Source organism: Lactuca serriola, chromosome 8, assembly GCF_051521515.1.
Source record: "Lactuca serriola cultivar US96UC23 chromosome 8, Lser_US96UC23_V15, whole genome shotgun sequence".
NCBI lineage: Eukaryota > Viridiplantae > Streptophyta > Magnoliopsida > Asterales > Asteraceae > Lactuca > Lactuca serriola.
The window spans coordinates 42,222,238-42,247,705 of NC_136415.1; the positions used below are offsets into that span (position 1 = coordinate 42,222,238).

Consider the following 25,468-nt stretch of genomic DNA (forward strand, 5'->3'; position numbering starts at 1 on the left):
AAACACCCACTCGAGACCTGCACCTTAAAAATATCCTTTACACCCCAAATATCATTAAAAACCTTATTTCAGTTAGAAAATTTTCAATTGATAAAAAGGCTTCTGTTGAATTTGATCCCTATGGGTTTCTGTGAAGGATTACCAGACAGGCCGGATGATATCTCGCCACAATAGCTCCAGTCAACTTTATCCTCTCACCTACCCAGTCACGGGTTCCACTTTTCTATCCGCAAGTGCTAAAGATCTTTGGCATGACCGTTTGGGCCATCCTGGCCTCCCTGTTTTGGATTTTCTTAGTTCAAATAAAATCATTCCATGTAATAAATGTTGTCGAACTTTAGTTTGCAATTCGTGTCAAATTTCCAAGCATAAACATCTACCTTTTTCTATTTCTACCTCCTCTACTATATTGCCCTTTGATATAATTCATTGTGACTTGTGGTCCTCACCCGTAACAAGTAAAACTGGATATAAATACTACATGGTTTTAATTGATGATTACACCCAATACACATGGGTATTTCCGTTAAAGTTCAAATCCGAAACCTTCACAAAATTCTCAACCTTTCACAAATACATTAAAACCCAATTCAACTTACCAATCAAAGCCTTCCAATGTGATCTAGGGGGTGAATTCGACAACCATTCGTTCCAAACGTTTGCTGACACGAACGGCCTCCACTTTCGGTTTTCTTGTCCCCAAACATCCCAACAAAATGGGAAATCAGAGCGAGCGCATGATTCGAAGACTTAATGAAATCATGCTTGTACTTCTTACGCATGCATCTATTCCACCACATTTCTGGGTCGAGGCTCTACATACGGCCTGTTATCTCCATAACATCCTCCCGACTAAACTTCTCAATTTTCACACTCCCATGTCAGCTCTTTACCTCCGCCAACCTGACTATAGCCACCTACGAGTGTTTGGATGTGCATGTTATCCCAACACCACCTCCACTCGAGCACACAAATTAGATCTTCGTGCCAAACTTTGTGTCTTTCTCGGTTATCTGGCCCATTTCCGTGGCTATCGGTGCCTTGACCTCTCCACGGGCAAGATCATATTATCCCGTCATGTAACATTCGATGAAACCTCTTTTCCTCTCGCAAATAAACCCATATCTACACCTATAGACTACTCCTTCCTGGAGTCTGCCCCCTATCCCACCTTATTTGATCCTATACCTAACATCCCCACCTCATCCCCTTCCATACCACTCACCCCCTCAACACCACCACCACCGCCGCCGCCCCCTCCCCATCCGCCACTAATCCACACCTACCACTGCCGAAACAAGCACACACCTCCTGTTCCTTCTTCAACAACTGTAAGAAACCCACTTCCTGTCCAGCCTATCAGCACCTTGCCTACACCACTCTCCAGTAATGCCCCACCCTCAGCACCGAACCCTCTTTCACAACCCACCTCCTCCCCCCACCCCCCACCTACTAACACCCATCCCATGACAACCCGCTCCCGGTCTGGTTCTCTAAAACCACAGGAACCCATTAATCTCCACACTTCCACATCCCATGCCATCTCACCCGTACCCACTTCTCACCTCAAGGCCCTATCTGATCCTCATTGGTGCACTGCCATGCACGAAGAATATCGAGCCTTAATATACAACCACACGTGGGACTTGGTACCTCGGCCGTCCAATGCTAATATTATTCGGTGCCATTGGCTCTTTAGACATAAATTCAATGCCAATGGCACTCTACAAAGGTATAAAGCTCGGCTTGTCGTTAATGGAAAATGTCAACAAGTTGGTATTGATTGTGAAGAGACTTTTAGTCCCGTGGTTAAACCAACCACCATCAGAACGGTGCTTAGTCTTGCAGTTTCCCGGAGTTGGCCAATACACCAAATTGACGTCAAAAATGCTTTTCTTCACGAGGACTTGCACGAGACTATTTACATGTATCAACCCATGGGCTTCACAGATGCCACTTATCCTAATCATGTTTGCAGGTTACGAAAATCATTGTATGGACTTAAACAGGCTCCTTGTGCATGGTATGATAGATTTTCCACCTATATCACTAAGTGCGGCCTCCGGAGCACCATTAGTGACACTTCTCTCTTTGTCTATAAACAAGGAAATGAAATGGCCTATTTACTACTGTACGTTGACGACATCATCCTCACCGCTTCTTCTGACAAGCTACTCACCAACATCATTGCCACACTTTCTCGTGAGTTTTCTATGTCTGATTTGGGGGCTCTTAACCACTTTCTTGGGATCCATGTCAAACGCCAAAATGGCGGGTTATTCCTGTCTCAGGAAACATACGCTGCTGATATTCTATCTCGTGCTTACATGGCTAATTGCAAACCAAGTGCCACACCAGTTGATACATCGCCAAAATTGAGCGCATACAGTGGTGACCTATTAGCTGATGGAACATTATATCGCAAACTTGCGGGTGCCTTACAGTATCTCACTATTACTAGACCTGATCTCACGTATGCGGTACAACAATTATGTCTATTTATGCATGCCCCACGGGAACCCCACTTCAAATTCCTAAAACGAGTTCTTCGATATCTTAAGGGAACTATTAAGCTTGGTCTTCATATCTCTCCCTCATATCAAGTCAACTTATCGCCTACTCTGATGCTGATTGGGGGGGGGGGGGATGCCCGGATTCCCGACGCTCTACTTCGGGTTATTGTGTCTTTCTTGGGGAAAATTTGATATCTTGGTCGTTGAAAAGGCAACATACTATATCACGATCAAGCGCCGAAGCTGAATATCGTGGGGTCGCAAATGTTGTTGCTAGAACAAGTTGGCTACGCAACTTGCTTTTGGAATTCTTTGTCCCAACTCGCAAAGCAACCATTGTTTATTGTGACAACATATCTGCAGTTTATTTGTCTGAAAATCCCGTGCAACACCAACGTACAAAGCATGTGGAACTCGATATCCATTTTGTACGAGAAAAAGTTCGCATTGGTGACATTCGAGTTCTTCACATCCCAGCAAATTTTCAGTATCCAGACATCTTCACAAAAGGGCTACCGCGTCAACTATTTACTCGTTTTCGATCCAGTCTGTGCCTCCGGTCTCCTCCGGCTCAGACTGAGGGGGTGTATTAGCTGTATAAGTTGTATATCATTAGCTGTATATTAGTAGGGTATTTATATACCTAGTCAAGATACAAAATTAGAAGATTGTAATTTCCTATTTTATAGCTATCTCCCTGTATATGTACGTTTTCTGCTGTGGAATGAAGGGAGGCGAAATTCAATTGCGTTCACTTGGTTGATATATCTTCACTTTCTATGACATATATAGTTGACTTGAAAGCTTTATAATACAAGATTTCCAAGTCAACAATCTGAAAACATGACCAAAGATGAGTTAACAGAAGAAAAATAAAACAAAGTAAAAGGTTTAGCAAAAAAAATGTCTAAATTAAAGACCTGAACGTTTTATGCAGAAAAATGGATCATGTCAAAAAAGTAGGGACATATTTCTTGAATTAACACTCTTGCATCTTCATAACCCGCTTGTTTAGAGACTGAACTACTGATATTCTGTTATTAACGATTGTAATATCATTCACATTTAATTTTAGATCTCTAAGTTTCTTAAAAGAAATAGGGTTGATATCAAGCAAGTGCTTACATCTTCCATCGGTATCCTCTCCACTTCACAGTTATAATGAGATTGCATATTAATCACTAAAAACAGTAAAAAAAAAAAACTTGCAATATCTGAAAGCCTGGTATAATTTTGCAACAAACCTTACCAAACAATTGGTTTGCAATTATTGGTTAGCATTTGGTTCACATATTTTTATCAGTTGAAACTCAAAGTATATCGATCTAGGTTTATTGGTCCTCAGGACGTTCAACATATGCAACTTTAAATTTGAATGCCACTGACAATTGACAGTAATATCTATATATTTGTGTATCAAGTGCATTTACCTATGAAGTTTCATGTACCATAGACTTTGTAATTCAAAATTCAGATGCAGTGTGACTTGTTAGTTTCAAATTCATATTATTTGGATAGATAACTTCAAATTTCAAAATATTGTTCTTTAAACGCTACACTTAAAATTCATATGGAAAAGATTGGAGGTGCATATGCTAAAGTGGTTCTATATAAATACATAGTTGAAGCATATTTAATTCACATGGAAAAGTTTGGAGGTGCATACGTATTGCTTTTTAAACACTTCAATATCATATACACATTTTGTTAGAATTTTGCATTGTAATTGTGCTTTTAGTTTAATGATTCTTTAAGAATGTTTTATTTTGCATGGTTTTCAGTGTTATTTTTGAATTTTTTATTAAGGATTAAATTCTATGATATGACACATAATTGTTTTTTTTTTCAGTATCTTGATTACAGCTTCAAGAAAGAATTATTCTGTTAGAATATTCAACAAAGAATGTATTATTCTCGTAGAATAATATACAATAGAATGCTGAGATTTTGGCCAGCGAGTGCAGGTAAATCTAGGGATTCAAATTTCATTCTTCTCACAACTTAGATCGGTCAGAATATATTCTATGTATTCTCTCACATTCTATGTATTCTACCAGAATATCTAAAGTGATAGTTGTATTTGTAACATGTTTTTAACCATTATTAGTTTTTGTTGTATTTGTGATAAGAATGGCTGGAAGCATGAGTTGAAGACCTAATAATGTTGTTAATTTAATAATGTTGAAGAATGAATAAACTTTGATCATACTCTAATTTTAATAATGTTGTTATTTTTTAAGAATTTTATTCTTTTGTGTTGATATTCTTTTAGAATATGTATAATTAAATTAAAATGTATAAGACTTTTAGTCTGTAAGAATATATATGAATTTTATTTAAGTTCGGATGTATAAGAATATATTAGAATGTTGTTATTTTTCAACCTCGGATTTAAAAATTTTGTTATTCTTCAATAATATTCTAATAGAATAAAATTATGAAAGAGCATCCTTCTAACAAAAAAAATATTCTGACAGAATAAAATTGATTATGTTTACAAATTACGTTAGAATTAAAATTAAATTAATTAAAAAAATTCAAAATTTTAAAATTATGAGAATTAATTATTCCTAAAAATCCGAAAATTTCCTTTTATAATTGTAGTTAATTGTCCAAAATACCCTTTTGCTAAAATTTTTGTAATTATATGGTACATGCTAGTTATGTTCTCCAAATTTTAAATATTGCAAGTTATGATAATTAAGTTTTCATAAAAATCCAATTTTGAGACTGAATTTTTTATCTTAAATTAGACACTCAGTTTGTTAAACTTCTTACCAAATAACCGATCAACCTTCGAGATGTGTGCATAGTCATTCCTTCCTATAGCTCATTGCCACATCGCCATCATGATTAGCCTTTAATGCTTAGTCTCCGTCACAGGATATTGGCCTTATACAAGCAGCCCATATTTCCTTCTTGATTCAGCATTAAATTAACCAGCATTTAATTTCAGGTCGATATGGGATCTAAAAGACGACACAAAGAAGTGACCTTCGCCTTCTGGCGATATGGTACACATTGCATGTGGTACAAAGTTATGTGGATGAAGCTCATGCCACTTGTGCAAGTTAAAGTTAGATAGCCACGTTTGATTTTTGTTTTCTTCTACTAAACTTGTGAACCATCTTGACAAATATAATGATAGAATCATTTCTTCGAGATTAATTCGAACAACATTATCTGGATATAAAATTTTTGTGGACATACATACTCATACATATAGAACTTTAAGGAAAAGCAGAGGGTGGAAATGATTTGAAATATTATTTTCTGATCTAAACAAGGGACTCAGATACATTATTTGATGTAGTACAACCTCCGTACTACTAGCAACATTCGGCTCTTCCCATTTTAGTCTTCCCACAGCAACCCTTCTTACAAAGGCTCCTACCTGGCATTGAACCGCATGGTATTGGTTTTGGTTTTGGTGATCCACCACTTCCACTTCCACTACCACACCCGTCGGGTCCATCATTTTGTTGTATGGGGTCATAATCGCAATTTGTAGCTGCATACATCAATTTCTAATTATATTTTTAATATTTAGGGAAGGACAAGTTGTATATGCACTCTTATATAAGGTTAGTTTGATCAGAAAATCTGGAAATCGGTGATGAATGGAAAACAAATTAGGTAGCTATAGACGATTGATACTAAATACACGAATGAAATAAATATAGAAAACAAAATCAGAAGAATATAATTAACGCTACAACTCCTTATAAAAAAAAAAGTTTAACTACACGAATTTACAATGCAACTTTAGTTACTTTATAAGAAATACTGGAGCAACTTCTATTAGTGTTTTTTTATTATTAACTGTGAGAGGTTTAGAGAAAACCGAACCTAGTTGGCGGACATGGTTGTATGGAATCCGAGCAGTGGCGGTGGTTGTAATGATGTGAGATGATGAACTAATGACGATGAGGATGATAAGAGCCAAGGTAAGTCTTCCTCTTTTTAAGATTATAGCCATTTTTTTCAATGATTGAAAGAATATGAATGTGTGAGTAACCATTTATGAAGGATCTATTTATACACGATCATTCCCCAATGGTTTGTTCAAACATTGACTAATTATTATAGTCAACGATATAGTCTGAGTAAAGGAAATTGGTAAGAAAAGAGTGTGGCGCGCAGTTGTTAGCTATAGCCGCCTAAGAACTCCTACCTTCTTGCTCATTTCCTGAACTTTGTCTATGCAGTTTTGTCTTGGCTTCCAATATATCTAATCGCATTTTTACTTATCAAATCTTTTTAATAATTATTTTATCAGCAGATTGCGAAATTAAATACTAATAATTAATTAATTGTAGTTTGTAAAAGTAAATTATTAATAATTAATAGTTAATTTTACGTTTCTTATATATACATTTTTTATTTTAATTATTACTGATTATTATTTATTAATCATTATATTAATATGATTATTATATTATTAGCTGCAATTTATATTTAATATTTAAATATTTTGTTTTAATTATTTTAGTAAGCTGTTCAAATCTTTTACATTATTATTCTTACTTCCCATTTTTTTACGTATGATTTTAAATTTTTTTCCTCAGATTCATACATTGGCATAATAATGGGCACGTGCAACCTTTTGGTTCTTGCTTTTACATTTGGGTTACATGTTAGTAAATATGGCTAATAATATAAAAGCCTTTAGGTTTTCGAGAAATGTTTGGTTTTATCTTTTGATGTATTTTCAGTCTAGTGAAACTGTAAGTTTTGTTTAATTTTTTCGTTTATACCCTTTTAGCATGCAAGTTTTTCCGGTTACAACAAGTTGCTTAAAGACGTGGCAAACCACGTCGACGCGGACTAGGCTCAATCGGCGGACATGGCGTTGAGCCAGAAATGGTAGCTTTTTAAGCTTGTTTAAAAAACAAGCTTTTGGGTAATAGGGCTAATGAAATAAAAGTCATTAAGTTTTTATAAAATCTTTGGTTTTACCCTTTGACCTATTTTAGGTTCAGTAACATCGAAAGTTTTGTTTAATTTTTTCATTTATAGCTTTTTAGCAGGTTTTCTCGGTTACAAGTTGCTTACAGAAGTTTTGTTTAATTTTTTTCGTTTATAGCTTTTTAGGAGGTTTTGTCGGTTACAAGTTGCTTACATACAAAGTGTCTAACTAGGGTTTCTAAGCAGGAGGTCTTGGGTTCAATCCCAGACAAATACTAACATGGTCGTTCAAAAAAAAACAAGTTAGTTACATACATGGCAAACAGGCCAACTTTTTAAGCTTGTTTGAAAAACACACTCTTGGGGATTACATTATTCGTACGTGCAACCTTTAGATGTCAAGGGCAACACCTTTACCATTAAACTGACTTTATTTGATGTCTCTAATGCTGAAAACTTGTATATACTATATGAAAGGTTGGGACCTTTTTCTATTGTTATTATTATCATTTGTCTGCATAGTTCTCGATCCTTGTAGTGAAATGTTATCCAGTGAAGTTATTTCACGTACAACATTAGGTAGTAACATTGAAGAAGGGAATATAATATTTGAGCTACAACGGGAACTAGCAGTGTTAGTTATAGATGCTATACAATCATTCTACATTCCTGGATCGAGGTGTTTATCTTTCCGAAAAATATTTTATTACATTGTTTTTCTCTTGATCAAGAGACGATCTAATATAATTCACACATAAATACCAGGTTTTTGCCAACAAAAACCAATAACAGGATAAAGAAAATTGACCGAGAAGTGAGGGCTACCATAAGGAGTATCATTGACAAACGAACAATCGCAATGAAAGCTGTAGAAAGGAGTAAAGATGACTTGTTGGGAATACTCTTGGAATCAAATTACAGAGAAATTAAACATGGGTATAAGAATTCTGGATTAACCATTGATGAAGTAATCGATGAGTGTAAGCTTTTCTACTTTGCTGGACAAGAGACTATTGGAATCTTACTAGTTTGCACTATGTTTTTGTTGGCTCAGCACACAAATTGGCAAGAGCGTGCCAGAGAAGAAGTTTCACAAGTATTTGGGCATGAAAAAACAGAAAGCAATGGGTTGAATCGTTTAAAAATTGTGAGCCTTTCAATACCTTTATAAAACCATACATCCTTGTTACACCCTCGAACCAGACAGCGGAAACGTCCGAAGGCTCGTGTGACTATCAATTAAATACCATCTCAATGAATATACATGAACAAACACATATATCACCAACATTACATAGTACAACTATCATTGTTCACATCAAGTACATTGTTTAAATATTACATATCGATACCATAAATTGTTTGAGAGTCACAAAACGTAACATCCTAACATACTTGGTAACTTTCTTCAGCTTATCTGTTACCTGAGAATACAAGTTGTTTTGAAAACGTCAACATATATAATGTTAGTGAGTTCATAATCATGTTTGATATAAAATTAGTTTGTATTGTTTGTAAAACCCAGAAAATCCAATATTTTCTGTTCAAAAACCGTTTGCGAAAAAGATGCGATGATCCTATAAGTGCATATGTATGTGATTTCAAAACAAGTAAAAGTGATTGTTTGATTATTGTATTATAGTGTTGTATGTAGGAGTGCATAATGTTGTTCCCCTGGAAAACCCGATGTTTCCCGATATAAGTAGTATGATAGTTTTGTATTATTGTATCGTCACAACAAATGAATATGTTTTCCCATGATTACTTAGATGGTGTTGGATCTCTATGTGAGTCGTTATAACCATGCATAATAATGACTAATTCGCCTGTCTTGGCATTTTTCCAAACGCCGGTTTTGATCAAGATTTTGTCACCCTAGACTGGTCGAGTCTAACTGTAGCGAACAACTCAGGTGTGGGGGAGTCACCCCCGTATAGATCTATACACAAACTCTCGCTCTACCTCCAGGAGACTCTGGTTATACTACCGACTACGACCGACACTTATTAGTGTCACCCGTTATTTCCCACTAAATCCAACTGAAATTGAATAACCTTGTTTACAACTTGATTTATGTTTACTTGAATAAAAGGTAAGCCTAACAGACGAAGAGAAGAGGGCTGCAGAGATCCACTAATCATATATGTTATTATAGGTTGTCGAGTATACGGCGGACACGTTAGCCCATCACGCATATGATTGATTTGAACCTTACTAGCAAATGCAAATGGGGCATTAAGGCCCAATAGCATGTAAAAGCCATTGAGGGTCCATTAGGCATGTAATTGGATCACCAAGACCCAATAAACATGTTTGAATATATTGGGCCCAATAATCATGATATTGGGCCACAAAGACCCAATAGCACGAGCAGAAGCTTTTGGGCCCAATCATTGAATCATTTATGGTTTATCGAGTTTAAGTTCGTAGTGTTGGTATTTGTTGTATGCTAAATGTTTATTCGCAATGTTAAAAATATCTTAACATTTGATTTATACCTTCATCGTTACTTTCATCTCCATCATGTCCAAGGTTAACATTAACATCAAAATAAGATGCATCTCTTTGTAATTGCTCATCAGCATCAACATAAGTTGCATATGTTTGTAATGGCTCATTAGATTCTTGAAATTCTAAATCCATGGTATTATGCATGTCCTCTAGCACACACACAAGGGATTAAAAAAATCAGTACAAAGTTACAAACCCATAATGCATAAACATTGACAAGTTAAAAATTACTAAGAGTTAATTTCGTTTCTTTCTAATTTCTTTCATGGAACTAGAACACACTCTTAAATTATTGGTTTTATAATTGATCTACTTGAAGACGAAAATTTAATTGTAATTAATTGTTATCTCCGTTTTAGATTTACAAAACTAAAGGCTTTAATTTTAGTGTTTGTACTAATTGTCTGAAACCAATTAAAGCTAAAGAAACCAATTAAAAATTATGATGACTGCGTTAGATTTTAGCTATTGTTTTGTTAAAGAAATCAATTAAAAATCATGTAGTGTGTTTTTTCTTAAATTGATAGAATCTTTTGACGACAATGATAAAAAAAACAAGTTTTTTTATATGCTGATTGCATTTTAGTCCGAATCAACTAAACCAAAACAGAAATTTCATGTGCAGTAGAGGAGAAAAAGCTTTTACCTTAAATCAATTTGATTGTGGATGGAGAACCACGATTTGAAGATTTAGGGTTTCAGATGAGTGGAGAAGGAAACAAACGGTATGCATGGAAAAAACCCGCATAATCTATGAACAAGTTTTTAATGATTTTTTACAAAACGTTGTCGTATTAGAAGGTTCTATACCCAAGCATATATACATTACAGCCATATATTCCCTTTTCCCATATATATATATATATATATATATATATATATATATATATATATATATATATATATATATATATATATATATATATATATATATATATATAACCATGCGTTATAAACTTGATATTTTTAACCCAAAAATTTATAATTGTCTATTTGGCTTAAAAACATTTAGTTTATCAATTGCAGCCCCTTTTTCTATAAAAATGGCACCTTTAGTCCCTTTTTATGAAAATTGACATTTTTGGTCCTTAAACCATTTTTTCTTGTCATTTTTTACCCAAACTTTATTTAAATAATAATTTCAACCCAAAACTAGTGTATTTGTCATTTCCGGCCTTTATTTGTAAAAAGTTTAGATTTTTGGCTCAAATTCCGTAAGTTTTAGAATTCTTACCCCAAAATCGAAAACTTTGTATTTTTAGTCCAACTTTTGCATCAAAGTCATTTTCAGCCCCTGAAATAGTTTATTTACGTTTTAGACTCATAGTTTGTTAATTTTTCCACTCCAGCCCCTAAAATTCTTCATTTTTTGCAACTTTGGGCCCAAAACTCGTGAGGCCCAAATTTAAGCCCATTAAGCTAAAATATATGTTTTTGACCCTTTGAAAAGTATTATTTTCATAAAAATCAGCTTTTATATAAATAAATACCTTATAACCCTCATAAAACCGAAAATTATCAATTTTTACCCAATCTTTGTTATTTTTGCAAAATGACACTTGTAAAGATCTTTGGCTTTGTTTTTCACTTATTAAACTTAAGGACCCTTAGATCTATGACGTATGTTGTTTATTATGTTTTTGTTTATGATTCTTTCACCCTTTTGCTATAGATCTCGAAATATCTCAAGTATTAACATATTATTACAACCAAAATCAAAGAAATCACATAATACATGCAAACACACATAGATCAACACATAACACTTGTATTCTCCCCCCAAAAACAAGTAAAAACCAAAAAAAAAGGGGGTATGAACTCACCTTGCTTTGTTGCTCACAGTTTTGAAGAATAAATGGAAGAAGATGGTATTGTTTTTGGCCCTAACAAGCTCCTTGAAGAGACCTCGAATTTGAAGGGTTCTATGGAGTATGATCAAGAATTTAAGGTTGTAAGAAGAGTGATTAAGTGTAGAAGTTAAACATGTTTGCAAGATCTTACCACTAGTATGTAGTTGGAAGTGATTTTTGGATAAAATTCTTCTTGAAGCCCTTATGATTCTAGAAAATTTGGAGGAAGCATGAAGATTTTATTGAGAGAGTTTGAAGTAATTTGCAATGGTGATGTGTATGTGTGGGTAGCCTCGGCCGAAGATAAGAAGAAAGAGAGAGGAGAGAAAGAACTAAAGTGATAGTTGCATGGAGACATGAGAAGTTGCATGGATATATGTTGATTATAATGCTTGGTTATCCTTCTTGTAAAAATGAGGTGGCATGGATAAATCTTTCATTCTTCTTATTTATTTTATTCTTTTTACATGGGCCGAAATGACCTAACAAAGGAAGGAGGGAATGAATTAGTTTGGCCCACTTAAATCCTTGGTTCGAGATTATAATGTTTTATGGACAAGATTTTCGACCCATTGGGCCTTTAGTGTAGTTCACATCCCAATTTTTTTTTTTTATAAAATAATGGATTTATGTTTCATGAAAGCTTATTAGGTTAGTTATGGCCCAATAAGTCCCATTAAGGTAAACCAATTCATTTTGGATGCATTATGGCCCAAAATGTTAAGTTTCATGAAAGTGGGTCCAATTAGGGCCCATTTAAGGGTCCTAAGCCCAAAATAGTCAAATTGGAAGCTTATTGGTCCATTAGGCCCAATAAGGAAATCCTAGTCCATAATGGAATTAAACCGGGATTTTTAGGGTTTCCAATCTTTTGTTGACCATTTGAAGTGTTTGCATAGAGTGTTTGATGGAATTTTGTTGTCATTGAATAAACATCATGCATGTTTTCAAGTTTTAGTCACAAATGTCATCATTGTCAATGTTTACAAAAGCATTAGAATTCCTTGTTGTGACATCACCCCCCGTTAGAGGGAAATTCGTCCCGAAATTCTTTTGAAACTAGGTCTGAGAGTGCGAGAATAAGTGAGGGTACTTTTGCTTCATCTGATCTTCGCGTTCCCAAGTGAATTTCGGTCCACGCTTTGCGTTCCACCGAACTTTCACAATCGGAATTTGACTGTGCTTAGTACGCTTCACTTCACTGTCCATGATTTCAATCGGTTCCTCGACGAACAGTAGATTCTCGTTGATTTCGATTTCATCCATGGGGATGACAAGTGTTTCGTCGGGTAAGCACTTCTTCAAATTGGAAACATGGAACACGGGGTGTACACTGCTGAGATTGACAGGTAGCTGCAGTCTATAAGCCACTGGACCGATTCAGGCAAGAATCTCGAATGGTTCAATGTACCGTTGGTTTAGTTTTCCCTGTTTCCTGAAAGTGATCACCCCTTTCCAGGGAGATACTTTTAACAACACCCGATCCCCGACTTGAAATTCCAAGGGCTTTCGTTTTTTATCAGCGTAGCTCTTCTGGTCGGTCTCATGATGCTTAAAGTCGAGCTCTGATTTGAACTATCTTCTCTGTCGTTTCACGTATTATTTCTGGCCCTGTTAATGCATTGTTTGGTGTCTACCCTCTTTCTAGCTGAGTGTCACCTACCTCAGCCCAACACAATGGTGATCTACATTTACGCCCATATAATGTTTCAAAAGGAGCAACTTTGATGCTTGTGTGATAACTGTTGTTGTACGAAAACTCAATTGAAGGCAGTTGGATATCCCACGACCTTCCAAAGTCTGTCACACATGCTCGAAGCATATCTTCAAGCGTTTGAATGGTTCACTCACTTTGATCATCCGTTTGTAGGTGGTAAGCAGTGCTCATGTCGAGTTGTGTCCCCATAGCTTTCTGAACCGTCTGCCAAAAGCGTGAAGTGAATCTACTATCATGGTCTGAGATGATAGATATTGGTATTCCATGGAGTTTCACAATCTCTTTGATGTAGATTCTCGTCAGTCGTTCCATCTTGTATGTCTCCTTTATTGGTAGGAAATGGGCAGATTTCGTCAACCTGTCGACTATTACCCATATGGCATCCAATCCGTCATTTGTCTTGGATAATTTAGTCACAAAGTCCATGGTCCTTTCCCATTTCCACTCGGGTATTATTGGCTGTTGTAATAGTCTCGAGGGCTTTTGATATTCTACCTTCACTTTAGCGTAAGTGAGGCACTTGCTAACGTAAGTGGCAATTTCTTCCTTCATGTTAGGCCACCAATAATGTTGCTTGATATCCAGGTATATTTTATCTGAACTCGGATGGATGGAGTATCGTGTCTTGTGGGCCTCATTCATGACTACCTCTCTGAATCCCCCAAGTTTAGGGACCCAAATCCAGTTCATGAAATAATACGCTCCATCCTCCTTGACTTTGAAGTTCTTTTCCATTCCATGTAACGCTTCTTTTGTTCTGTTTTCTGTCTTCATGGCATCCAACTAGGCTTCTTTGATTTGCGAGGACAGATGGGATTGAATGGTTATTGAAAGAGTTTTCACACGACGATTTGAGTGCTCTTTCCGACTTAAGGCATCAGCTACCACATTAGCCTTGCCTGGGTGGTACTTGATTTCACACTCATAATCGTTTAGCAGCTCAACCCATCTTCGTTGCCTCATGTTTAACTCCTTTTGATTTAAAATGTGTTGGAGGCTCTTGTGGCCGGTGAAAATGGTGCACTTTGTACCATAAAGGTAGAGCCTCCAAATCTTCAAGGCAAAAACCACAGCTCCCAATTCGAGATCATGGGTGGTATAATTCACCTCATGTGTCTTTAGTTGCCGGGATGCATATGTTATCACTTTCCCACGCTGCATTAGTACACAACATAAACCCTGATTCGAAGCATCACAATAAACTATGAAGTCCTCAGTTCCCTCTGGTAATGATAGTACTGCACTACAAAGAGCTCGTTTTAGAGTTAGGAAGGAAACCTCATGCTTTTTGGTCCATTCAAATGGTACGCCCTTCTGTGTAAGCATGGTAAGTGGCTTGGCCGTTCTGGAGAAGTTTTGAATGAATCTTCTGTAGTAGCCTGCGAGACCCGAAAATTGTCGAATTTCAGTGGGTTTCGTTGGGACTGCCCATCCTTCAATGGCTTTGATCTTAGAAGAGTCCACATGTATCCCTTCTTGGATGATAACATGACCCAAGAAATTTACGCTACGAAGCCAGAATTCACACTTAGAGAGTTTTGCGTATAACTTTTCGGCTCGCAAGGTTTCCAAGATTTGTCGGAGGTGTCGACCATGCTCCTCTTCGCTTCGAGAATAGACCAGAATATCTTCGATGAAAACGATGACAAAGTTGTCGAGGAATGGTCGACATACTCGATTCATCAGGTCCATGAATGTGGTAGGGGCATTCGTTAGACCGAATACAACAAATTCATAATGTCCATAGCGAGTTCAGAAAGCGGTCTTGGGGATATCCTCTTCCCGGACCTTGAGTTGGTGATAGCCGGATCGCAGATCTGTCTTAGAAAAGTAATTTGCTCCTTGAAGCTGGTCGAATAGATCATCGATTCGTGGAAGTGGGTAGCGATTCTTAATAGTGAGCTTATTCAACTCTCTATAACTGATGCACATTCTAAAGGATCCGTCCTTCTTTTTAACAAAAAGGACTGGAGCTCCCCAAGGTGAGAAGCTAGGTCGGATGAATCCTTTGCTCAAGAGTTCGCTGAGTTGGCTTGACAGTTCTTGCATCTCCACAGGAGCCAATCTATAGGGAGATTTGGCGATGGGTGTAGCTCCTGGCACAAGGTCAATTCGCAACTCGATTTGCCTTTCTGGGGGTATCCCCGGAAGGTCTTCAGGAAAGATGCCAGGGAAATCGCAAGCCACTGGTATGTCTCGAATACTAACCTCATCCTTGGATTTATCGAAGATATGAGTCAGAAACGCCAAGTCCTTTTTTTGTAGACACTTATGTGCCTTAATACACGAGATAAGATGAAGGTTCATACTGGATTTGTCTCCATATATAATTAGGGTTTCTTGGTTAGGGAGATGAAGGCGAACGACCTTCTCGTGACACATAATTTCGACATGATGGGGGTTCAACCAATCCATGCTGATAATCACATCAAAACTACTAATAGATACAGGCATCAAACTTATTTGAAACGCGTGATGATTTAAGGTCAGGGTACATCCTACGTAGATTTCCCCAGTTGATTTTGTTTTCCCATTAGCCATTTCCACCGTAAAGGTTTCATTAAGCTTCTAGGGTTGTTGTTTTAACAAATATTTGAATTTATTACTCACAAAACTTCGCTCTGCCATGGTATGAAACAGAATGCATGCATATGTGTTGTTAAGGAGAAACGTACCAGTGACTACAGCGGGATCCTGAACCGCTTCTCCTTGTCCCAGGGTCAGCACTCTCGCCGCTCCTCCATTCCCTGGGTTGTTGACAGTGGGGTAGTTTCGATAAAAATGCCCAGTCCTTTCACATCCATAACAAGTGTGGCTTTCCCCAGTATTGTTGCCGTTGTTGTTGTTGTTGTTGTTGTTGTTGTTGTTGTTGTTGCGGTTGTTGTTGTTGTTTCCCGGTTGTTGGTTCTGGGGAGTATAGTTTCTACAGTATTTTGTCGTTGACCCTTTCGGTGGCAACTGGTACAATGCATCTCTCTGCATTCACCATTGTGATGAAAATTGCACTTGTTGCACTTTGGGAGATTTCCGGAATACTGCTTAGGGGCACTAGGGGTAGATGAGGTTGGAACATGTAGCGTGGAGGGAACTTGGGTGGTTGCAACATGAACTATCATTGTTTGTTGTTTCTCTGACGACTCTGAGCCTTGTCTTCCCTTCCGCTTGTTATTCTTTCCCTTCTTGTTATCACTCTCCTTCTTGCTTTCAGTTTCCTCTGCTTTTTCCCCTCTTTTGTTGTTGTGGTCGTACAACTTCTTGGCCAACCTCTTGCCGCTGCCAAAGGTTTCAAAATTTGCAGCTATTACATTTCCTTGAATTGGCGGAGTTAATCCCCAGATGAATCGTTCGATTTTCTTTCCTTCCGAGGTAATCATGCCAGGGCACAACAGAGACAGTTTGCTAAACCTTGATATGTAAGTACCGATGTCGGAGTTTCGGACTGTGAGGTTCCATTACTCTTGTTCCATTTTCTGAATTTCGCCATGCGGGTAGTACTCGACCATCAACATTTCTTTCAATTCCGCCCACGGCATGGCGTTGGCTACGGGAAGAGTCATGGCCTCCACATGTCCATTCCACCAGGTGAGAGCTTGATCAAAAAATATACATGCTGCAAACTTCACCTTGACCTCTTCGGGGCATTCACATATCTCGAACACCGATTCCACCTTCTCAATCCATCTCTTCAAGTTTATCATTCCCCCTGTGCCATTAAAGGTTCGTGGCTTGGTGTTGGTGAAGTCTTTGTAGGAGCATGTCTTGGTAGGCCCCTGGTTCATTCCGTTGTTTGAGCTTCCAGCCCCTTGTCCTTCGCCTCCACCATTGTTCCCATTGTGGATACGTGCCAATGCCGCTGTGACTATAGCAGATACAACTCCTTGAAATGCAACTGAGTTGATTTATGGTGGTGTCGGCTCGGGGTTTCCACGGGTGGGTCGTTGAGGCATCCTTCTGTCATGGAACAAAAAGATGTTGAGTGCCTATAATTTTTTTTTGCGAGTTTGTGATCCTATAAACTAGGTGTATTGCATATAATTAAGTAGTTTCACATATTGACATACAACATGGAAATATAGCACATAGCAGATAACAACATCACGTTAGAACACATATTATTTTCCACTAATAATATCCATACTTTGATACATGAAAATTTGCTCGAAAGAGCATACATAAAGGGTACAAAGTTCGGCATCATAACGACTCTATGAGTAGTGTAATCACTTAAACATAGAGTCAATGGTACCTAGCATAGATCATATAAGAGATTCCTAATACCAATAGACATACTGCAGATCCTGATCATGCTGTAAATCTCCTAATGGTGGGAACGATATCATATCCCAAAATGTTGTGCCAACAACTGAGCCATCTCGGTCATCTCTCCGATGACTTCATCTCGTTCTTGCTCAGCTTGCACGACTCTTGCTTCCATGGAAAACAACTGTTGTCGACGTGTGGTAACCTCTTCTTCCAGCAAACAATCCTCTCCCACGGGGTTTCCTGGTGGGGCAGGATGGTCCTGGTCCATTTTGTCGGTAGGTGATTCAACGTAGGCTTCGTCTGTGTCTCCTTCTTCTTCCTTTTCGTCATCGGTCCCCTCATACTCGTAATCTGTATCGGTGTACTCGTCGGGTCCAACGTCATGAGCTGCTCCTTGTCCTTCCTCGGGGTCGTCTTCAATCATTCCGTGGGCCACCAAGGCCTGGTGAAACTGAATGCCTTGATGCTCGTCTTCCATAGTGACTATGATGAGGAATACACAAGGAGGGTATATAAATAAACTATTATTACCCCTAAGATGTTTTAGTTGTCATATAAATTAAGTTGATGTTCTCTTCTTGGTTAATAAAAGGGTATGTTTTAGGTTTACCGACCATCGTGATCGCCCCAGGGCATGTGATAGTTGTATTCTGGAGGAAATGTAGTTGACCAGGCTACATTCGCCCCTTAATACAACTATGAACAGTCCTGGCTTAACCGATATGTCAGGATTTTCAAATCATTTTATTTGATTTGTTATTATGTTTATTTTCCTAAGTCGCACAAGTAAGAGTGTTTATTATTATAATTTATTTGTTTTGTTCAGAGTTGTTCAGTCCCTCTTTGGGTTTATAGTTGCATATCAATGTGTGGTTAGATATGCGAGTTCACTATACACCTGGCTCTGATATCAACCTGTCACACCCCCGAACCAGACGGCGAAAACGTCCGAGGGCTCGTGTGACTAGCAATTGAATACCATCACAGTGAATATACATGAACAAACACATACATCACCAACATTACATAGTACAACTGTCATTCTTCACATCAAGTACATTATTTAAATATTACATATCCATAACATAAATTGTTTGAGAGTCACAAAACATAACATCCTAACACACTTGATAACTTTCTTCAGCTTATCTGTTATCTGAGAATACAAGTTGTTTTAAAAACGTCAACATATATAATGTTGGTGAGTTCATAAGCATGTTTGATATAAAATTAGTTTGTATTGTTTGTAAAACCCAGAAAATCTGATATTTTCTGTACAAAAACTGTTTGCAAAAAAGATGCGATGATCCCATGAGTGCATATGTATGTGATTTCAAAACAAGTAAAAGTGATTATTATTGATTATTGTATTATAGTGTTGTATGTAGGAGTGAATAATGTTGTTCCCCCGGAAAACCCGATGTTTTCCGATATAAGTAGTATGACAGTTTTGTATTATTGAATCGTCACAACGAATGAATATGTTTTCCCATGATTACTTAGATGGTGTTAGATCTCTATGTGAGTCTTTATAACCATGCATAATAATGACTAATTCGCCTGTCTTGACATTTTTCCAAACTCCGGTTTTGATCAAGATTTTGTCACCCTAGACTGGCCAAGTCTAACTGTAGCGAACAACTTAGGTGTGGGGGAGTCACCCCCGTATAGACCTATACACAAACTCTCGCTCTCCCTCCAGGAGACTTTGGTTATAACTACAGACTACGACCGATATTTATTGGTGTCACCCGTTATTTCCCACTAAATCCAACTGATATTGAATAACCTTGTTTAGAACTTGATTTATGTTTACTTGAATAAAAGGTAAGTCTAACAGACGAAGAGAAGAGGGCAGCAGAGACCCACTAATCATGTATGTTATTATAGGGTGTCAAGTATACGGCGGAGATGTTAGCCAATCACGCCTATGACTGATTTGGACCTTACTAGCAAATGCAAATGGGCCACTAAGGCCCAATAGCATGTAAAAGCCATTGAGGGTCCATTAGGCATGTAATTGGATCAACAAGACCCAATAAACATGTTTGAATACATTGGGCCCAATAATCATGATATTGGGCCACAAAGACCAAATAGCACGAGCAGAAGATTTTGGGCCCAGTCATTGAATCATTTATGGTTTATCGACTTTATGTTCGTAGTATTGGTATTTGTTGTATGCTAAATGTTTTTCGCAATGTTAAAAATATCTTAACGTTTCATTTATAACGAAGCTTTAGTTATATATATATATATATATATATATATATATATATATATATATATATATATATATATATATATATATATTATTAAAGATATTGCCCATTTCTTGAAAATTAAGAGGTACCACATATATTACCTCATTTACAATGTATTAAAGCATTATACGTATTATTCTATACGCTGCACGGATCATATACTACACCCTAATACAAGGAATCCCTAAACACACTGCCATCTAACGTATTCACATCGACACCACCAAAGATGCCCCTTTCCTAACTTCATACGGAGGCGGTGATGAACAGATCAATCAAACCTCTGATTTTTTAGATCTGTAACGGAGACTAATGCTACTCATCATCTTCGATCCTCAACTAATGGCTATCAATGATCCCGAACACAGAGAGGAGGAGGAAGTCGCTGCTGCTGACGACGAAGACACCGCCGCCTTCGATTTTCACCCTAACAGACGCTCTCAGGTCTCAGCATCTTTGATCCGTGACTATAATGGCTATCAATGATACCGAACACAGAGAGGAGGAGGAAGCCGCTGTTGACGACGAAGACACCGGGGATCAGGTTGCTCCGATCATCAGACTTGAAGCAATCGAGGTCATTAACGGTGAAGAAAACAAGGATGCAATACTTGATGTGTGAGTATTCGACCTTTATCCGAGTTTACACGTTTGTATGGTTTATTATATAACCCTTTTTCTGATTCCTTAACCCAACAAGGAGTTAAAATACTGGAAATAGCAAACACAGGAATGGCTACTCTATCGCCTTCTTCTCCCCTGTCTCCCCCTTCTTCCCCATTCATCACCATTGCAGGTTCTCTCGAGGTTGCTCTTCGTTTATCTTTGTGCAATTCACTCGATTCATTGGATTATGCATTTAATCATGTTATTTATTGTCCTTAGGCAATTTGACGACTCGTAGATTAATCAATTGTGCTGTCAGAAGCAACTGTGGTAAGCGCATTTCACGATTTAGGAGCGACGTGATTTTAACAATGTCTGATGGACAATAAATAACATGTTATCTGCAATCCATCTTGAATATGTGTGAGTTGCTTATTAAAAATAGTTTCAGTAGCCTTGGACTTTCCTAATGTCACTTGTATTTACTTTGACCATGTCTTTTTTAGTTCAGTGATTTTTTGTGTTATGTTTTTCAACGAGAAGAGGCTGGTTCAAATATTCTTAAAAGATCAAAATAATTATTTTTTCTAATTTTGGTCAATGGTTTATGTTAGCATTATGGTGAATAGAGATACACATGGCGTGAGATAGTTAAGGAAATAAGATTGGGAGCCTGTGATCTGACAGACATGTGAAAGGTGTAGTATTTGTAGTTAAGGTGCTTAACAGGGGCATTTTCGTCATACTCTTAGTTAAGGTCGGTTTAGATATGTTTAAATAGGAGTTTATAGTGACTTTGTCATTATCTTGAAATTGAAATAGTAAACGAGAGATCTTGACATGGGGTTGTTCCATGGTACTGTCTTGACTCTTGAATGACTTTTCAAGTTATCTATTTGAATAAATAAGTAAATTACAGGTATTTAATGAGATTTCTAAACTCATTTTCGTTTCCTTTTTGTACAGGGAGCCAAGAACGGTTAGTATCTTAAATTCATCTTTTGATACAACTTCTTCAATGTTTGTAGAAACGAAAGCCAAATATGGAATTATGGATCACATTATCCACCGGTAACTCCTCCATCCTTATTCATATGTTTATATATATATGTAATTGGTATTATTTCATGTATGAAGTGCAAATTAATAATTATTAAAAGTTTAGTATAATTTTAATGATGCATTTACAATAATATAAATTAGTTAAAATCTTCTGTAGAATATAGGATTGCATAAAAAAATTAATCTACATTTGCTTCCTGTTTTAGGTTCTCTGTTTCATTGATATATCCACACTAAGAGCCTGAGATCTTTAATTTGTAATAAAGATAGGATGAGGTTTTGGTAATTCACTAAGAAATAGATAACGAAGTGGATAAAGCCTTCTTTAATTTAGTCTTTTTTGCATTTTTTTTATAATTATTATGACACTAACTTTTCAAAGATCCACCTAGTGTCATATCGGCTTAGGGTAGACTTTTTGTTGGTTTTTTTTGTTGCATCTTGATATTTCTTCATGTATGTTTTTTTCTTCATGGGTCGTTTTTTTTAGGGGGGGGGGGGGGGGTCTTGGTGTGTGCGTGTTTTTTTCTTCTACTTTCGGTTGTTTTGCAGATCTAATGTATAGTGGTTTGGTGTTTTTCGAGTTGTTTGGAGAGGTGCATGTTGCAGTTTATTGATTTTGCCCTTGTTTATTTCTTTGGTTATGCTTCATTACAACTTTTAGTAGGCGTCATTTTATCCCCCAGCTTGTCCTGATCGATATCTCCCAATGGGCTTTTATGGTGGTGCTTTTCTTGCATTCTGGATTTTTGGTTTCGTATTGGACTTTTCTTCCCCAAGGTCGTTCTGGTCTGTTTGCTTGGTCTGTGTGCTGTGATGTGGTGTGTTGGTGATGTCGTGACTTTCTCTTTCTCTTTCTGGTGGCGGTGTTGTTTCTGTTCATGTTTCCTTTATTCTTTGGCGTTCCACCGATGTTTGGTTGTTTGTCTTTTTCTGATTGTTAGTTGTTGCGACTATTGCTTCTATTTTGTTTGGCTCCCTTTTGGTGCTTTGTTTCTCTCACCCCTGATATAGAAATAACAATGTGGGGTTGGATAGAGATTTTGCTCTTTTTGGTCTTAGTTAGACAAAAACGCCCCTGATGGAACCGCTCTTGGCAGATACACAGATGATATAATCGATTTTTTTTGTTGTTAATAATTGATTTGGGTTTTTTATTGGTTGTACAGATCTGGACATTATTGTCCTCTTCATCGATTTATTATCCCGGTACCTACATATTTAGTTTTTTGTTGATAGTTGATTTGTATGTTAAGTATGAAAACAATTATCCCATTATTCATTAAAAAACTTTCAATATAAGTGGAATGGAGTCTTAGTATCTTTATCAATGGTAAATTTGAGGGGTTTTGTTTTCATTTTGAATATGTTGGAGGTGTAAAAATACCAAATGGAGTAGCAAATGCTGAAGAGAAGACAGGACATGCAAAAAGATGTAGATGGAACAAAACATGGCGTGATAGGTTTTTGTGTTTCCATAATGTGATTCGGTTTCCTTTATGAATTAGCCAACTTTTTAAACTACAACCTCATTTCCTTTTTAGTAATTGCAAGGAAATGGTTTGGTTTTATGTGCAACAAATAGGTAGCAAAAAGAGAAATAAAGACTTTTTTTTCTGTTTTGATAACTGTTTAGAAGTTAACGTGTGTGTTTGTTTAATTATGAAGACAATAATTTTTTTGGTTTTTGATAAAATTTATTTTAATAATTAATTTTCATTTAGGGTGCACATAGTCTAATAGTCAGTTGCAATGTGCCCTGTCAAATTTCTTTCTTAATTTGTGATAATAAAAAAAGGTGTAGACCATTGTCTCCAAAAGAATTCAAGCCCATTATATTAATTTCGTTATATTTGCAAATAAGCAATTTTAGTTTTTTTAATTGCTTGCCCATTATATTAATCTCGTTATATTTGCAAATAAGCAATTTTAGTTTTTTTAATTGCTTTAAATAAAACATATCTAAATAAAACATAATTAAAAAAGATTTAAAAACTGTCAATAATAAATTATCAATTGTATGCATATGATTTTAAGACCTTTTTTTTATAAATTATATTAAATTATTTCACTAAATAACTTATTTATTAAAAAAATAAATTAAAGTAAATAAACTGTTTAAATCGTATATCTTTTTAACAAAAAGGGATATAAACATGTTTTTATACAAAAAATTTCTTAAACCTAAAATAACAACAAACATTTTGATTTTAATAAATAGTAACATAAGATTCATTTGTAAACCATAACACCAATGTAATTATTTATGTTAACGGTTGTTACTTTTATTTTTAACCCAAAGTAACATATTATATTCTAAAACTAAAACTATAACATACTTATATTTATTAAGTGAACCCCCTCCCCTCAGCATTAAACACTAAATTCAAAACTCTAATTTACAATATATTGTGTCTTATTTTTAATTTGATATGTTTTTTATACCAAACTAACCGTTAAATTGTAACTAATCAGTGTCTCCCGAAAAGAAGCTAATTTCCGAAATAAACTATTCGCCGACTTATAGTTTGATTGCTATTAAAGGTATTATATAACATTGTAACGTTGTGGATGGGTCTAAATTGAATGGATTGAGTTAATGTTAATGAACATTGAATATATAGCCATGTGGGTTGAGTATGAAAGTTTTTAAGATTACCTTGAATTGAGTTTTTAACACACACACACTATTTATTTGGTGTAGCAGTCAATTTGCACAAAAGAACTAATCATCTCTACAAACTAATTTCTGAAAAACTATTCGCACCCGTCGCCTGGCGCGGGTAAACGGCTAGTATATATATATATATATATATATATATATATATATATATATATATATATATATATATATATATATATATATAACCATGCGTTATAAACTTGATATTGTTAACCCTAAATTTTATAATTGTCTATTTGGCCCAAAAACATTTAGTTTGACAATTGCAGCCCCTTTTTCTATAAAAATGGCACTTTTAGTCCCTTTTTTTTTCAAAATTGACATTTTTGGTCCTTAAACCATTTTTTCTTGACATTTTTGACCCAAACTTTATTTAAATAATAATTTCAACCCAAAAATATTGTATTTTTCATTTCCAACGTTTATTTGTAAAAATTTTACATTTTTGGCTCAAATTTTATAAGTTTTACAATTTTGACCCCAAAATAAAAAATTATGCATTTTTAGTCCAAATTTCGCATCAAATCATTTTCAGCCCCTGAAATAGTTTATTTACATTTTAGACTCATAGTTTCTTAAGATATCCCTTTCAGCCGTTCAAATTCTTCATTTTTCGCAACTTTGGGCCCAAAACTCGTGAGGCCCAAATTTAAGCCCATTAAGCTAAAATTTATGTTTTTGACCCTTTAAAAAGTATTATTTTCATAAAAATCAGCTTTTATATAAATAAATACCTTATAACCCTGATAAAACCGAAAATTTTCAATTTTTACCCAATCTTTGTTATTTTTGCAAAATGACACTTGTAAAGATCTTTGGCTTTGTTTTTACTTATTAAACTTAAGGACCCTTAGATCTGTGATGTATGTTGTTTATTATGTTTTTGTTTATGATTCTTTCACCCTTTTGCTATAGATCTCGAAATATCTCAAGTATTAACATATTATCACAACCAAAAACCAAAGAAATCACATAATACATGCAAACACACATAGATCAACACATAACACTTGTATTCTCCCCCCCCCCCCCCCCCCAAAAAAAAAAAAACAAGTAAAAACCGAAAACAAGGGGGTATGAACTCACCTTGC

General features: G+C 36.1%; 2 long non-coding RNA genes across 2 annotated transcripts; one reads left to right on the forward strand and one right to left on the reverse strand.

The window, feature by feature from the left end:
- Nucleotides 1-5,677: 5,677 nt before the first annotated feature.
- Nucleotides 5,678-6,524, reverse strand: LOC145065873 (uncharacterized). The gene is made up of 2 exons (XR_013688547.1): nucleotides 6,363-6,524; nucleotides 5,678-6,024 (listed from the first exon to the last, which is right to left on the reverse strand). It is a non-coding gene; the product is annotated as an uncharacterized LOC145065873 (long non-coding RNA).
- Nucleotides 6,525-6,924: 400 nt separating this feature from the next.
- LOC145065875 (uncharacterized) lies at nucleotides 6,925-8,610 on the forward strand. Its single transcript, XR_013688549.1, has 2 exons — nucleotides 6,925-8,100; nucleotides 8,187-8,610. It is a non-coding gene; the product is annotated as an uncharacterized LOC145065875 (long non-coding RNA).
- The last annotated feature ends 16,858 nt before the right edge of the window (nucleotides 8,611-25,468 follow it).